This window comes from Rhinolophus ferrumequinum, chromosome 8 (assembly GCF_004115265.2).
Source record: "Rhinolophus ferrumequinum isolate MPI-CBG mRhiFer1 chromosome 8, mRhiFer1_v1.p, whole genome shotgun sequence".
Taxonomy (NCBI): Eukaryota; Metazoa; Chordata; class Mammalia; order Chiroptera; family Rhinolophidae; genus Rhinolophus; species Rhinolophus ferrumequinum.
In genome coordinates, this window is record NC_046291.1 from 38457143 (window position 1) to 38475407 (window position 18265).

The 18265-nt window shown below is 38.5% G+C and overlaps 1 protein-coding gene across 3 annotated transcripts in view; it reads left to right on the forward strand.

Annotated features, from left to right (window-relative positions):
* NEMP2 (nuclear envelope integral membrane protein 2) overlaps window positions 1-18265 on the forward strand; it is a 114472-nt gene that overhangs the window by 53505 nt on the left and 42702 nt on the right. For all 3 annotated transcript variants that reach the window (XM_033111863.1, XM_033111864.1, XM_033111865.1), the window contains exon 3: window positions 14957-15126. The gene's annotated coding sequence lies outside the window, so the exon portion shown is untranslated. The remainder of the gene's footprint in view (window positions 1-14956; window positions 15127-18265) is intronic.

An 18265-nucleotide genomic window follows, 5' to 3' on the forward strand; every position in this document is an offset into this window, starting at 1 on the left:
CAAAGTCCTGATAGAAAAGATGGAAGTTCTCTCTTGGGGAAAGGCTTGTTCTAAGAAGGGAGAGACAAGCAGGTGAGAGAGGACTAAGACAAACTTCATCTACTGGACAGTGTAGCCTGCAATTCTATGAAGTCCCTGGCATTTATTGTCACCACCCTAAGGAGACCCCGATCCAGCCTACACACATCTCACATTCCCTCACATAAACCAGTGAAAAGAGCCAAATTATGTTGTTTAGATCTCATAGCTCCTTTCCTTTTATACTATGTTAGTTGATCATTTAATACTTTATTTCATATCTAAGGGACTTTAATATTTGAAATAATTCTGTATACTATTAATTATGTGATTCCATGGATGGGATAGTATTGAATCTTATCCACTGATGCAGTGTGAGCCCTGGCCCAGTACCTAGAATGCCCTAACTGCTGTCATCTACAGCTTTGTTTCTTTTAGTGGCCTATGGACAAGCATCATTAGCATTTCTTAGAAATATTGAATCTCAGACTTCACCCCAGACCTGCTGAAACAGAATCTGCATTTTAATAGGTCCCCAAGTGATTAGAATGCACATTAATGTTTGAAAAGACTTATTAACAGTTCTTGGAAAGCTAAGGAAGCTCGGAGGACTTCTGTACCATCTCTCAAACAAGCACCTAGTATATATATCTGAACTTGGTGGTCAACAAACATTTGAAAGTTTTATCACTGAAGAGTGGACTTCTAGCATTCCTTCAGTACTAAACAAAGTTGAATTGGATCACTCATAGAAATACAGGCTATTCAGGAATGACTGATGAGAGTTCTAGCCTGTTTTTATTGAATACTTCTCCCTGGTGCACAGCATAGCATAGCCTTCTTCCCTATATTTAGTGTGTTTCGTGGTTACAGTGGAAGACTGAGCCTCCAGCTCTCTCTGCATTTATATGCTATACATCCAGGCTGCCCAATAACAGTGCTAATTACACAGACACATTCTTTGTTAGTTGATCATTTAATACTTTATTTCATATCTAAGGGACTTTAATATTTGAAATAATCCTGTATTGCTTAAAGCACAATGCAGTCCTAGAATCATAACATCTCAGAGTTTTGCATATCTCTTCAGGGTATGTTTTAAGTACACCTCTTATTTGCTGCTGGAATTTCCCCCAAACACCCAACAACTGGTCATCTTTCTTCTGTTTGAATACTTCTAAAGACATGACACATACCTCCTCTTGCATCAATCTCTTCTAGGTTTGAACAATTCTAATTAGTAGAAGTTCTTTGTCATACTGGATTAAAATGTGTCAACCATTGGTTTTTATAATTATTTATTTATTGCAGTTATTAATTCTGCACCATATTTTCTTTAACTGATTAATGTATTCTTTCTTGTTACTAGGAAAATTGGGAACTAAGGCACAGAAATATTACAGTAGAGTTCCAAAAGCCATCAAAAAGCACATGAAGAAACCAAGACTAGAAAAGTATTCCTTTCTATGTAATTTATAGTTCTGTTCACTAGACTGTCTGCCAAGAAATGCTGTTCTGTGACCAACACTATGATAATACAAAAGCAAAAACATCAGTCCCTGGGAAAGATCATGGATCAGGGTGTGGTAAAAATCCAGAAACTGTCCCTCCCTTCTTGGGTCAAACATCTGGCAAACATCCTGGGGTAGGATCTATTGCCAGAATCCACAATGGGGAGCTGAAACGTTCCCACAAAGGAGATTTGACTCTCTGGCAGCCGGCAATTTTCCTTTGTGAAATGGGTGTTCCTGGCACTCCATAAAATTCCTCCCTCCCTCTGCACTCTTTTTTTTCCTCTCCACTCCCGTACTCCACACCCTACTGCACACACCCTCCCACTCCTACATCAATAAAACCCCTCCCTAACGTACATTCTGCACACACACATGCCCCCACAACTTCCTCTGCAAACACACCCACATATCTCTCAGACGCACACCCAGACAGCACAAAGCTTTCTGTCTCATCCCTTATCCTTTCCTCCACTCAGCCTTCTCCTAACACCTTAAGCCCATAGCCACCACCCCTACTTCCTCCTCTTCTCAGTATCTCCTCTATTTGATTTTATGATTTTCCTTTCCTTCATCCCAGCCCATCCCATGTTGCTCCCTGGGCCTGGGAATGTTGGCACTATAATCTTGCTCTGAATATTTGTAATCCGGAGCTGTCACAAGCAGGAAAGTAGTCAGCCTACGTGTGCCTGCCTGTTCTCCCACAGCTAGGCTGAGACAGAGGATGATGGAAAGAAGCTGGCAGTCAGTCCTATTTCTGGGAACTACGAAAACTCTTGTTTTCCCTCTTTAAATTCCTGGAGGAACCGGTGTAGGCCCTACAGCAGTTACCAGCATTCCTCCTTCCCTCTAACTCTGTTGCACATTTTCCCATCCTTTCTTCAGATACCCAGACAGTATGGAGCCTGTGATGGCATGGCTCACATCCTGACCATTAGGACAATTCACTCAGGGCTCGGAGACCCTGCAGAGGATATAAAGGACAATGAAAGAGGGAAATAAGATTGATTATATTTAACTAGAACATTAGGTAATGTAAATATATGCTAATCCCCTGGAATCTACCTACGGATGTAATGCTGAAAAAAATACTGAACCTATGAAATACAGATCATCAGTTTATAGTATTGTCATGCACTGTAGCACCTGATGGCTTCACTAGGATTTAAAAGTGGTCTTCCTGGGCAAATGATTTGCCACAGTTGCCTGGGTTTCTTATTTTTCCTTGGTGAGGCAGGTGGTAGTTTAACTAAATAAATATTAGGAACAATGGGGGTCCTTTTTTCTTTCCATACTAAGAACACATGAATTTTTAATAACAGCTGCTGTTTACATGAACTGAATATTAAGCATAGCCTACCACATTGCATTGGACATTAAACAAGCAAGACAGATACTGTTTTTCTTCACTGAAAATTTACCATCTAAGAAAAGATCATATCAATGGGACAAAAAAAAATGTAATAAATAGCCAGAAACAGCTTTGATCACTTTCTTTTCACATTAAATAGAAAAAAAAATAGCCAGTGAGTCCCTGCTTTCCAAAGAATAAAGTCCTAACATACAAATTTGGCAATCAAGAGCCTGCCGGGAGTCCTGTACTCCTCTTCAACTCTGGCTTCCATTTTCCCACCAACAGAGTAGTCCATACTGGACTACTGGACTCACTGATTCCCAAACAGTCTGTGCTTTCCCACACAAGGTCGAGGCCAGGGGTCCTGGCATTTCTATATGGGACCTATCCCTCCCAGTTCCCAGCCCAGTGAGTTATGCATAATTTTGTAGTTGCTGAATAAATATTTGCTGAAGGTAAGCTTCATGAGAACAGGGCAGTTATAAATAGTGCAGAATTAAAATTTGCACAGCTCATTAAAGAAAGAGAAGGTATGTCATATCCTCTTTGCCTGTAAAGTGCCTGCCTTTTCCTAAGCCATCGCCCTTTAAGCATTCTTGTTCACTAACACTGTTTTTCCGTTGTCATAACTGCCCAACAATGTTAATAATATATTTCATGGCTCTAGGATGTGCTTATTCAACTTCACATGTCCAGGCTTCACATATCTTTGGACTGCATTTTACCAGAGACTAACAAGTTGCTATCCCCACACGTATCCAAAACACACAGAAAACAAGTCAGCACAGCACAGGTAGAGACTAGAACCAGACCCCCATAAACTAGTTAATTCACCCTCAATTTAGTATGTTGTAGAAATACCACCTTCAGGGGTGCATAAACATTCACGTTTCATTAATTTTTTTCTTCCTAGGGAACAATGAATCTCTCCTATCCTCTTAATGTTTAGCTGCATTTTTTTGCTTCCTGTTTTATTTAATATCAGTAAAATTTATTAACATCAGGACTACCTTCCATCAACAAACCTTGGAAGTTTGTGCTACTTCTAGAAATCATTATTTCCAACCCTATGGTTCAGATAATATAAAGGTTTCATGGTAACAAATGCAACCTGGTTAAACAAGTTGTCAATAATTTTACATGGCAATTAGCATTATAAAAATAAATCAGAAACTCTGCACAGTAATTGTGAATATAGGTCACTAAAATTCACACATGATCCTTTAATATTCTTTTTAACCATTCATTTCGATTTCTGCGTTTCTCCTAACCAACACTTTTTAAAAATCAGATTCGTATAAAAGAGCAATTTTAATTTAATCTCACCTCTTTGACCATTTTATATAATGAGTTAGAGGAACTAACAAGCTGTGAAATGGCTTATAAGAGAACAATGAAAGAGAAGATTTTTGAATGCTTCATAAACTGGATAATCAGATCATGTACAAATGAGAGCTCAAAAAAATTAAACTTTTTTTTTTAATCTTGAGTATTGCACTGTAAGGTAATTCTAAGTTTAGTAGAGTAAGTAAAAACATTTTTTAGAAAAAAAATTATTACACTGGATATTTCAGAATTTGGGCTTTGAATTAAAAATTTTTGCACAAAAGCTTTGCAGAGTTGGGGCTGTAGTGGGAGGGAGGAAGAACCATTTGTTGGGCATGATGGGAAACTGACATTCTGGGAGCTATTGTGAAAACAGAGTCCAGAAAGAAATTAGTAGTTGCCTAGGGCTGGAGGTGGGGTGAGGGTGGGTTGGGGAGGTTGGGGGAATGGCTAAAGGATGTGGAATTTCTTTATGAGATAATTAAAATATTCTAAAATTGATTGGGTGATGGATACACAACTCTTTGAATATACTAAAAGCCATTGAATTGTAGCTTTAAATGGTTCAATTATATGGTATCTGAATTATATTGTAATAAAGCTGTTAAAAGAAAGACAGACTCAGTAAATGTTGGGTTTGAGAATTTACATAATCTCATCTAACGCTTTTTAATCTGACTCATTCCACTCCAGTTTTGAAACCACTTTTTTTCCCCTTTCATAAGCATATAAATCTTAACTGCTCAGGTATATTCAAGCCAAGAAAAATGTAAAAGGTACTTGAGTTCATGAGATTTCCTCTGGGGAACAAGCAGGGGCTTGAGTAGCAAGCCACTGTAACTTTGACCCAATTTCTGTTTATCTTGCAACAAGTTTAAGAAAAATAGAAGTTTTGTTGCAGGAATAACTGTGAACTCCACAAAGAAATTCACACAATGATGTAAATAATTAAAAAATAATGCCATAAACTTTCAAAGACAGCAAAAAAAATAAAGATGGAAAGAAATGCACCAGGTTTGAATCCAGCTCTGCAACTTCCCAGCTCGATCATGTTGGGCAAAACACTAACAATTCTGAGCTTTGTTTTTCTCTTTTATAAAATGGAGGCTTTCATAATACTCAAAGTTGTTCTGAAGATTTAGAGGTAATGTATACAGATGCCTGGCATATAGAGGGCAGTGAATGAATCATAGTCATTATTATTGTAAAGGACATATATTGAAGCTGTAACATTGGACCAATATCTTAAGCATATTATTTTATTAATCCTGAGAATACCTGCAGCAGTCAGGATAGGCGAGGTTATGTTGCAGTAACAGACAATCCCAGAGTCTCAGTGGCTTAAAAAAAAAACAAACAAAATTTATTTCTTACTCAGTGTACATATCTATCACAGGTTGGCTTGGGACTCCACTCTGTGCCATTGTTATTTTAGGACTCATTTAAAGAGCTGGTGTGATCTGGAATGTTTCTGATCACATGGCAAAGGGAAAAAAGAATGTAACAAATCACACACAGATTCTTCAAATGTATGCCTGGAGATGACACATGTTACTTTTGCTTCCGTTTCACTCGCTAGAGCAAGTCATGTGTCCATATTTATCTTCAAGGGATTAGGGAATTACATTTTTAACGTGTACATGGAAAATGATAAAACAGACTAGTTGTGAACAGCCTTAATGATTACCATGCAACCTTGTGATGGAAATATACTTGCCTCCTATACAGCTAGGAAATGGCAAACTAAGAGATTCAAACCCAAGTCTTGTGTTGTCTCCTGATCATTCCATCAAAACCCTGAAAACTGAAAGTATTCTACCCACAAAGATGTGTGAATATGCCTCCCTCCCCACAGTCACAGAAAAAATGTGCACATTTTCTTTGGGAACAAATTGGTACTGCCTTCTCAGAAACCAATTTGGAACAAAAACATTATAATCATAAACTGTTCACACACCCTTTGACCCAAGAATCCTAGTTCTGGGAATTTATCCTAAGGGAATCATCCCAAGAAGATGAAAATATTATACTCATGAAAAGATCTATAGTGACATTGTTTATAATAGGGAAGAACTGGAAAGAATCTATATTTTTGACAATAGGAAGAGTTAAAGAATGTATTGATTATATACTCTATTACTTTATAATTACGAAGACTACGTAGTAACATGAAAAAAAGCTTTTGATATGTTTGCAAAATAAAGTTTTTACTACATTGCAACTATGTGATAGATTTGTATGGCAAAGACTGCTAACACCCTCCATATTTGTTCTCCCCCTTTTCCTTTTAGTAGAACCCATATCCAGTGTAAGCCACACAGGGACACCCAGCTACAGACCACATTTCCCATCCTCCTTTGAGTCCAGGTGCTGCCATATGTCTATGTTCTCGCCAATAGAATATGATCAGAAGGAATGCGTGCAACTCCCCGGTGTTGCCAGAAAAGTGGTGAGACCTACGTTCTCCATGCCTTATTTCCCCCTCCCTCTAGAAAGGAAATGGCAATAACTGAATCAGCTACCTTAGGTCCAAAGGTGAAAGCCACGTATTAATGGGAATAGGATTTTTCAATTTTTCCTAAGACTTTCTTAATATAATTTTTATTATTTAAAGAGATCAGAAAGTATTTTAGCTCTCGTTTTAGTACAATGAACCACCAAAATTTCACTTAAATATTGCTTTCCTAAAAGAAAACTAGATCCTCTCATATTGTGAAGACGTTTGAGGAAAACCTCACACACACACACACATACACACACACACACACACACACAACAAACAAACAAACAAACGAAAAACGGGAAATAATAGAGAACCACATGTAAATGACACTTTTGCCCCAATCTGGGAAATCTAATTTTGAACATCCAGAAGTGATCAGGGAGCATGCCTGGGAAGACTGGATGGGCACGGCATCCCACAGTGCTGGGAGTTGAAATACCAGGAATCTGTACAGCCCTGGGGCAACGGGAGACTGTCAGACTGGGGGAGAGGGATGATGTCATCGGTGCAGTCTATTAAAAGGAAGAAGTGGGAGAAAGGAAGGGAAAAGAGACAAACCAGTTATTGTTCAATTTTACCAGTGCCTAATTCCTTTTCCTTTCTTACTGCTACTATGGAACATAAGAACATGTATTAGCTCAAGTAAAGCCTGATGGTGATCTGGGGATCAGCATAATTCTAAGTATCTACAAATGCAAAACCAGGAAAATATTGCATTCCTGGAAATTCTTAATAGAGACTCAGATTCTCATGGCTACCTGTGATTTTAAAGGAAAAGGGTTTTACTTCAAGTGAAAGATGTATGAGTAAGTAACGCTTGTTGAGCACTTACTATATGCCAGACACTATTCTAAGTATACGTGACATGCATTAACTCAACCCTCCAAAATCCTATTAGATACATACTATTATTTTTATCCCCATCTTACAAAAAAGAAAATTGAGCTACAAAGTACTTAAACCATTTTCTTAAGGTCACACAGCGAATAAATGGAAGCCAGGTAGTCTGCTTCAGAATTTGAGTTTTTACCCGCTAGCTACACTGCCCTAATCATGAATTATTAAATCCAACATAAAATCAAGACTTCAAATAATGAAATTGCTAATTGGTCTTCTTTCATGCTTAAGTCAGCCTTTCTAGCAGGATGTATAAAATAACTAAGTGACGTACTGATTTTATTTGAAATGAATTACATGGCTGTTACTTAAACATGTTGCAAAGATTGCTGTTCACCCACCAAATATTCATTGTCCTCTCAGATTAATGAAACTCTCATTTTCAGCTGTTCACCTAGCTAAAAGGCCACCATTTGCAGCCATGCTTGCAGCTCTGTGGTCATGTGACTAAGTTCTTCACAATGAGACTTAAATGGAGATAGGATGTTGACTTCTGGGGAAGTCTCCCTAAAAGGGAAAGGGCACGACTTTCTTCTCCCCCTCCTCCATCCTGCCCCTTGGGGTGTGCATGTGCTGGCTCACACTCCCTGATCTGGACTCTTGCCTTAGCAAGGTCAGAGCAAAAGCAGAAAGCAGCCAGATCTTTGATGATGATGAAGCCACCGCTAGCTTTGGTTGCTCTTTTCTTTTCTTTTTCTTTTTTTTTTAAAGAGTGTAAGTGTAACAATCTAGCTGTTTAAACTACTATCTTGGGGTCTCTGTTAAGTTACTTATAGCGGAACTTAATCCAAATTCACATATAAACCTATTGTTACCCAATTTCCATTCAGACTTGGGGGACAATATCATTTAAAGACAGACATGCAAATTTAACTACTTGTAAATTTAATAAGGAAGCAACTGAAAAAGACTTTCCCTAAATGGCTATCAGTCCTTATAATGGATTTTTATGGCACCTGTTTAAAAGGCTGTGCTTCCCAACCTTTTACTTGACATGGCACTCAAAGAAAAATCATAAAAATTTTACAGTACTGTGCAAAATAATTAGATGGCTCTTGGCCAGAGGCTACTGATCCAAGGGGTTTGCTTGCCGCAAGAAATGTGGGGATCAATTCCTCAGCCTCTCACTTCCCACCCATTCACCACAGACTAGCTTTAATGGCATTACACAATGGTTAGATTGGTTTTCATTACTATTAGATACTAGTAAAATTTGAATCTGGAACCCATTCAAAAATCATTAAGGCTTAAGAAAAGTCAAGTGAGTAAACTATGTATTGTGCTTTATTGTTGGAAAAAAATGGACTCATTACAAGTCTAGTCAGATTACACAAAGGACATTTCTTATTTCACAGTAGAATATTTTTTAAATGATTTTATTATTCACATGTACATTGAGTTCCTTTTATATCCCAAGAGTATTGGGAGGATACTTGTAAGTCCAGGGAAAGAAAAGGGTTTCAAAGAATATCATGCTGCTGAAAACTAGTGCCCTGCTTTTATCTGTAAGAGGAAAGAAGGGAACTTTTATTGATCATTTTCAATCTACCAGGAACTTCCATGTGTTTTTTTCATGAACTCTTTGTAAGGAAGATGTTAAAAAATTTAAAGTAAAGAAGCTGCAAGCTGCACAGCCAAAATTCCAAGACCTTTCTAAGTGTCTACATGCCTCGATTCATTCCTGCTAATTAATTGTTTTTATTTTTATTTAAAAATTTTCTCAAGTGTAATGTCTTCACAAGTCTACAAAATTAAATGGTTTCATAGTGCTTACAGTGGCTGTCAACTCCACTCCTGCTCCCCCAAAGGAAACCACTCTTAAGCTTTTCCCTTTAGGTTTTAGGGTGGTTGTCTCCAAATCTCAAAATTAATATGCGGATATTATCATTTTTCTTTCTAAAATTGTTTACATTTCCATCTAAGTTATAAATGTCTAGAGTTTAAAAGCCAAACGTAACTCTTTGAAGTCTATCAGAGCAGCCCCTTTCCCTGCACAACATGCAAGCTCTGGTTCTATTTCCATTCCCCAAAACAACCACGCTCAGCTCTTTCAGCTGTCTCTTCTGGTATTTATCTGTACATTTCTAACTGCTATTTCTTGATTTTTCAAAGTTCTAGATACTATCTACAGCTCCCTTGTATGGAAGATATGGCTTTAGTCTCTTATACCCTCCTTTTATTTTCCCAATAAGTTACATCACAACGTTTTTCTCAGATCACTGCTCAGTTTTTACACAGTTATGATGATGTAAGTATTATTTCAGGCTGAGGCATGTACAAATTAGTTTTCCCTGGAATTGATGACTATCTCATTGTATCTGTATGCTTGCTTTTCTATGTACCTGTCAAAAATTAATTCCCTATTCTTTTCCAGAAATGTAAATCTCTCAATACATTCAAATTCATGAAGCATTATACTGGTATAAATTTCTTTATTTTCTTGGAGACATCCTTCCTGAAGCCCTGCGTCCTCCTGCATCAATCTGAACTTGTTGCTATGTAGGCTTTTTGCAGAACTGCTGTGCTGAAATTACCTTCATAGTGATCCCATGGATTCCCTTTTCATCTCCAATGTGATGGATGCCCTATTTCTTGGATCTCATGTCTTCCTCTTTCCTTTCTTTCCCCTTATTTTTCCAGATCATATTCTACAGTAGCTTCCTACAAAGATACATGAGAGGTAAATTTTCTGTATTCTTTTATGTCTGAAAATATCTTCATTTTGCCTTCACACTTTATTGACACTTTGGCTGGGTGTTACAGTCTAGGTTTAAAAAAAATTATCCGTCATAATTTGTAAGGCATTGCTCCATTGCTTTCTCGAGTTCAATATTGTTGTAGCTGAGAAGTCTGATGCATTCTAGTTTCTACTTTTTAGTATAAAACTCATTTGTTTTTCTGGAAGATTTTGAGATTCCTTCATTATTTCCAGTGGTCTGACTTCTTTATTTATTGTACTGAGTACTTGTTAGGTACTTTATTTATTGTACTGAGTACTTGTTAGGTATTTTCAATTTTGAGATTTATGCCTTCCAGTTCAGGGAACTTTTCTTGTATAATTTGTCCTCCATTTCTTACTGGAGCTCCTTCCAGTCAGATATTGTACCTGCTGGATTGAATCTTTACATCTCTTTTCTTTTATATTTTTGTTCTATTTTTAGCAAATTTTCTTTAATTTATCTTCCAATTCTTCTACTGAAGTTTCTTTTATTATATTTTTAATTTCCAAGAGCCCTCTCCTGTTTTTATCTCCCTCCCTCCTTCCCTCCTTCCCTTTTTCCTTTCCTTCCTTCCTCTCCTCCACCTCCACCACTTCCTCCTCCTACTCTCCTCCTTCTCTCTCTCTCTCTCTCTCTCTCTGTCTCTCTCTCCTTCTTTTTGTCTAACAACATATCTTTTTTTCCCCCAGTTTTATTGAGAAATAATTGGCATACATGACTGTATAAGTTTGTCATATAACATAAAGGTTTGATTTTCTGTATTTCCTTAAGTGTTCTTTTATCATAGCATTCTGCTTTTATTTTATATATAAAATTTCATATTTTTTGAGGCTATAAATTAACATAGAAATAGTATTTTTTCTATTCTCTGTAGTTTCCTCTTGTATTCTATTTTCTGTTTTTCATGTTGAATCCTCTCTTTTAGGTTAGAGGTTGCCTTACTTACTTTTAACCATTTTTGACAATAAGAATTGATTTTCCATCATGTTACAGTCCACACACACACAGACAAGTTTGCGAACTCATCCTAGAAAATGTGCTATTATACCTACCTCATTGCTGAATATCACTCTGGTCACCTTCCAAGTACTTCCCTTGGGAAGCTATACACCAATGCCAGTGCTTCGTCCACCCTTCAAAGCAATTTTGGAACTCTTTCTCTGGAATGGCCATCAGAGCTGTCGTCGTATTACCGTTGATGTCCTGAATGTCTTCAAAATGTCTTCCTTTCAATATTTCCTTTATCTTCAGATACAGAAAGAAGTCACTGGGGGCCAGATCAGGTGAGTAGAGAGTGTGTTCCAATACAGTTATTTGTTTACTGGCCAAAAACTCCCTCACAAACAGTGCCATGTGAGCTGGTGGATTGTCATGATGCAAGAGCCATGAATTGTTGGTGAAGTTTGTCTAACTTTTTCACGCGGCCTTTTCAGCACTTCCAAATAGTAAACTTGGTTAACTGTTTGTCCAGTTGGTACAAATTCATAATGAATAATCCTTCTGATGTCAAAAAACGTTTGCGACAGACCTGTGATACACCAGTCAGATCCCCTGCAATGAAGAAATGGCTGCGCCAGTCACTGAGAGTGTAGCTGGTGGGCAATCTTTACTGTCAGTCCCTTCAGGGGCGCCTCAGTGCAGAGAGCTGCCAGGCCAAAAGTCACATTTCCCAGCATATCCACATCTAGTAAGGGGGAATGTATTAATTTGCTAGGGCTGCCATAACAAAATACTACAAACTAGGTGACTTAAAAAACAGAAATTTATTTTCTCACAATTCTGGAGGCTGAAGTCCGAGATCAAGGTGTCAGCAGTTTGTTTTCTACTGGGCCCTCTCTCCTTGGTTTGCAGATGGCCATCTTCTTACCGTGTCCTACTATGGCCTTTTCTCTGTGTGTGTCACCCCTGGTGTTTCCTCTTATAAGGACATCAATCACATTGGATTAGGGCTCCACCCCAAGAGCCTCATTTTAACTTAATTACCTCTTAAAGACCTATCTCCAAATAAAGAATAAAGAGGATAAAACCCTGGCCATCTTGGCCTGACTTGGGACGATTCTGAAGAACCATTCTAGCTTCAGTATTTCCCATGGGCTTGGCTAAAGAGGTCATTGGGCCTTGAATCACAGATCCATTTCTTCCTTTGCTAATGCCAAGGGCATGACTAAATAAACATTCTAAACTCTCAGCTCTGTCTCAGAGTCTGCTTCCTGGGGAACCCAACCCATAACAATGTTCTTATGACCCATTAAACTGATTCTAAAATCCACTAATCGTAACTGATTTCATAACTTACCGTTTGAGAAACACTGGCCTAGGGGTTAGTTGCCTGATTAACAGTGGTTTGTGTGGCGGGGCAAAGTACAGATAATCCAGCCATTATCACTGCAGACTTCCAATTCATTCTGCTATTTATATCCCCATGCCCACCCATGTCTTCTCTCAGGCCTGATTTCTCTGTTACTCAGGTCTTTCCTACTGAGTGTCTCCAGGAAATAATCCTTCAATCTCCTATTCTCTTGGGGCAGGAGAGAGGGAGCTGCTGATTTTCTGTGCCTCGGCGAATAAGAGTAGTTGACTATTCCATATATAAGCCTTCAACTTATCTCATGCTATACACTCCATACCTCATCCCCACTCTGCCAAATCTGGTGACTCCAAGTCCTGAGCCTTCTTCAGATTCTTCAAGGTGAAATATCTTGCTTATTTTTCAGTATCCCCCACTATGCTATTCTTTTTCTATAAATATTTGTTGAAATCTCTCGTCCACGCTCATAACCCCTCTCCTGGTCTTTACTGAGAGGAGCTATATGCCTGTGTTCATTCTATCATCTTTAGCTAGAAACCAGCAACTAGAAATTTCATAGCAATCATATCACCACTGTAGCTGTGGAATGGCCTAGGAGGTATTTTTTCTTGCGTTTTGCGCTTTGCTTGCATCTTTTTGTGCAAGGAGCTTTTTATGTAAAGAGCTTTGCTTTATATGAGGATATAAAGTTAAATAATATAGAAATCTAACTGAAAAGTTCTTATGAGCCATGAAGAGCTCTAAGATTAAATACGATACATGAGAAAAAGTGACAAATACATAAGGGATACATAAATACATAAATACGATACATGAGAAAAAGTGATAAATACAGATCCAGCATTGTGGAAATTTAAAGGAAAGAATAGTTGTATTCAAAATGAAGAGTAAAATAGTGGGGGATAAAAAGTAGACTAAAAAGGGCCCTAAGGCTTAGTGCTGACAAGAGAAATTACCAGAGATAGGAATCAATTTTCTGATCGTGGACTGAATGGCACTATATGTGAGGCATGGTACTATACCTCGGAGAGATAAATGAGAAGAAATGGTGCCAGCTTTCCTTTGAGGAGTTCCCATCAATTATAATACTGACAAAGCCAAACAACAACAACAACAAAATAACACAAATTCAATTGTGTACTCCTTAAAACCCACTATTATGCTCATATTTCCCATTAGGCTCATATTTCCTAAGAGTGGATTTGTAATATTGCAGAATAGATTCTGTTCACATTATGTGGCATGTAATCTGAGCTCTTTGAAGAGATAAAAATAGTTGTCATGAATGGGAAGAAACTCCAACGATATCGTTCTAATTCTTCATACTTTAAATACTGAGAAAGTTTGGGAATGATTCTATAATGCTGAAATTTTAGGTATACCAGTATCAGGGTGAGGGTGATTTGGGGAAGGCCTTTCTGGTGGCCTTAAAAACACCCACAAGTAGCAGAGGCTGGCCTCCCCTGCTTCCCGGGAGCCAGCTGCACAAAATGGGAAGGACTTGGCAGGGCTTTGTTGAGTGGGCTGACCCTTGTTTCTGATGCTGGCTCTGGAATTTCTTTGGCATAATTCACAGCCAATTAATCTTGTCAGGCAGACTGTTGATTCCAGCTATAGCTCAGATACTGTGATTACAAATATCCATCCGAGTGAGCCATTGTCTTGTTGGGGCACCCATTCACTTCAAAATGTGAATAAAACATTTCAATTTGGAGAAAATATAAGGGCATCTGTTTTCACTGCAAAAAGTTACAACACTCAAAAGTGCACATACATTTTGGTAGCATTTTCAAACATAGAAAATCCAATTGGGTATGAGGGAATTTTGAAAAAACTAATGAGAAAAGAACTGTTTATCAGCTACTCATTTGTGGCTATAGCTTACTAATTTTAAAAAAAATCATAATGGTCATTGGAAAAATTGTTCTTTTTTCCCCCTAAGCCATTATTGTGCTTTGGCTGCTGAGCAGTGGGGAGTGTGAGTACGTCTGTCTATCTGTGTGAAGGAGAGAAGATGAGTGGGTGGATTTGTGGGAGAACAAAGGCGAGAGTGGATAGTGGGTGGCAGGTCACTGAGTGTGTGTAAGCAGGCTGGGCCGTGAGTCAGCCGGGAGTAGGAGGCCAGGTGCACTAGGGTGACGAGTGGGCCAGAAGAGAAAACAGTATAAAGCCATTTTGTGAAGGTTTTAAGAAAATATCCATGGAACCATACAAAAGAGAATTAGAAAACAATTCATTAGCGATTCTAATTCTAAAAATCAAAAGTTGATGATGATGCCATCTGAGAGTCATTTTGAATTTTTAAATTATGTTTTTCAGAATTATTTTTGTTGTTATTTAGCCTGATAACTCATGATGAACCTGCCGATGTTGAATTGATGAAGAATGTTTCAACTTCCGTGCAGTTTTAAGAGTGATCTCAGAATTGCCTCCATAAACAAAGTGGCCCAAGGCGGTGCAGGGCAATGAGCTGAAGACTTATGGTTGAGGTGAGCTTCAATTTTCCATCTAAAATAAACCTTACAATCTCAGGTAGAAAGGGGTGCTTTTTTTTTTCCCTGTTAGCCAATGGAATTGATAGTTAGTTTCTTGTGTAGCTATAAGTAGGATTTTAAAAATCTGCATTAACGTGTGAAACTGACTCATAACGTTAGGGCTCTTTGAAGAGGGATCGTAGAGATCATCTTGCTGAACAACCACATCTACAGAGTGAATTAAACGGAAACTCAGAGACAGAAAAGGACTTGGCCAAAGAGTGTGGTGGTGAGTCCATAGAGTTTGGCGAATGAATGAGTCAGGCAGTCAGCGAACATGGATGGGATACAAGGGCACTGGTCCCCACCGACAGCAGCTTCCTGGAATGAATGCGAAGGGGAAACTAGGACGCAGAAGCCAGGGAGTGTCCGTGACTCCACTTGGACTGGCACAGCTGGATTCAGACTAGAAAGAGCCCCGCTCTGGTGCTGTGGTGCATATTTATGTATGGGTAGGTAGCTGGGGAAGGACTGGGGACATCTTGTCAACTATGTAACAACTGAACTTCCTGGCTGGCAAGCGGCCTTATCAGACTGGAGCTTAGCTAATGAGTTCATGTCCCATTTCTACTGGGTGTAGCCTGTGTTTTCCCTTTGAGCTGATTCGGGTCCGCCAGGCTTACTTCGTGCTAAACTTCCCAAAGAGGGAGAGGGTTGTCTCCTTTCAGTCAGTCCAGTGAATCCCAAACCAAGGATTTCTTGTCTTTCTCTCCTCTTTTATGGAAGTCCTTTATTACCCTTTTAAAACTAGCTTTCCAAACAAATGTTTTCTGTGCATTGAGGACGTACAATCACGGGCAAGATGAAACAGTGGGCAGCAGTAACTACACAGTAAAATAAAAAACTAAGGTTCCATTATTTTTAAAAAATAAAATTGGTAGCCTCTGAGCCTCTTCTAGGGGCCACTAAAGTAGAAAATCTATCTATCCACAATATAATTAAGTAACTGAACTCATTATATTATGGGAGTAGCTGTGATGTTATTTGTAATACTGGTATTTGGGCATTTGTTTTGCAGAATACATAAATGCCTGTATTTGATTTTTAAGAAATAGGCACATATGGTGCTATGGGCTGAATTGTGTCTCCCCGCCCGCCCACAAAAAAAAGTTAGTGTGTTGAAGCTTTAACCCCAGTACCTCAAAATGTGATTATATTTGGAGATAGTATCTTCAAACAAGTAACCAAGCTAAAATGAGGTCTTATGACTGGGCCTGAATTCAACCCAATTGGTATCCTTATAAGAAAAGATTAAGACAGAGACAACACAAAAGGAAGACCATGTGAAGACACAGGAAGAAGTCAGCCATCAACAAGCCAAGGGCAGAGGCCTCAGAAGAAACCCTGTTGACATCTTGATCTTGGACTTCTAGTCTCCACCACCTAGAGGAAATAAATGTCTGTTGTTTAAACCACCCAGTCTGTGGTACTTTGTTATGGCAGCCCTAGCAATCCAATACATGCAGTTTTCATTATGTCCCACACTTTGCCCGCAGGAGTTCTCTATCTGAGAGAGGGTTAAGGTTCAAGACAGATTACCCTCTCCTACTTCTTGAATCTTCTCAGGTAGGATGTTTGGAGAAGGTCCTGTTTGAAATACATTATCCTATGTGAGAAGGGGCGGGCTGCAAGAGAATGAGTAGTACTGAGGAAAGGAGAGAGAATCTGGCCCCCGAGAAAAGGGTATGTGGGCTCCTGGAAAAATGGCGGTAATGGGCTCTGGGAACCTTCCTTCCTCCTTCTGTCCAATAACATTCAAATGCTTCTTAATGAGTACAGCTCTTTTCCATATGAAATATTAGTTCACTGTGTGAATTCTCGAAAAATTCTCTAAAAAATAATTTAGATTTCTGATTTCTAAAAACACTAAACTAATGATATTGTACCAACACAAATACAGTTTTTCAGTACTTAAAAATAGCCTGGAATATGAAAACTAATATTTGGATTCCTAATGCTACCCAGAACTCAGCTCATTAAACTTACAATTGACAGGTTTAAATCAAAGTGGTTATACCTCCTACACACCTGGAGGATCAGCTATGTGAATGAACTAAATTCACAGTAAATTCAAGGCACTATTAAATAACAGCCAAATTTAACATTCTTTTTGTTAATAGATGTAGACTTCTTGCCCAAAGTAAGCTCTCAGTAAATATTTCTTGAATTAAAGAGAAGATATCACCTAAAATCAAGGTATCACCAACAAATGGCATATTTGTCCAGAAGTTCAAAGATTTATGCAGGTGTCCGTCGTGTTTTTGAAAGAAGGTGATCTCTAATGGTTAGAGCAAATGTCATATTTTCTTTAATTTTGGGTTATACAGGCTGTTAGAGTATAACTTTTAGAAAGATAAAATTGACTAACATGCAAAATAGTAAATGAATGCGAAGGATGATTTTGTTATATTAAAAATAAGAGAGCAAGTACAGCACAAGGAATATCGTAGTAACTTTGTACAGTACAGATGGTTATTAGACTTACCATGGTGATCACATTGTAAGGTATATACATGTAAAAGTACACTATGTTGTACCGCTGAAATTAATACAACATTGTATGTCAACAGTAGTTTAATCTTTTTAAAAAATGAGAGAGCAGTAGGGTGTTAAAACCAGTTCAGTGAGTATTTAAGGACTTAGGAGTACGAGTATATCAGCAGTTGACTAAAGGAGGGGAGAAGTGTGATCTGGAGATGGCAGCTAGCCTGCAGCCACTCTATTTATTATTTGCCTCTGTCCACTGCTCCCCACCCTCTGAACCATTCCTGTTCTGGCAACAGGAACTGCTTGACTCCTGCCTGCAAGCTCACACCTTAATTCAGTATTCCTTCCAGGCTGGAGAAATGGAAGCACTTCTTGCCTAAACACTCTAGGACTCAGCAGTTAAGTCACCTGACTTCTCATTTTGCCCTGAGCTTAGACATCGGTGCTTTCCAGTGGCCTTCTGCCCTAGGTCTTGAGTCTGGCCCACATAATATACACCCGAGTTGGTAGCTGCCTTAATCCCTTTGTCTCAGTCGCAGTCTTAGAGACCTGGCTAGAACTGCCACTCCCTTAGGATTGAGCTCCTGTCTCATTCTCACCATCCTCC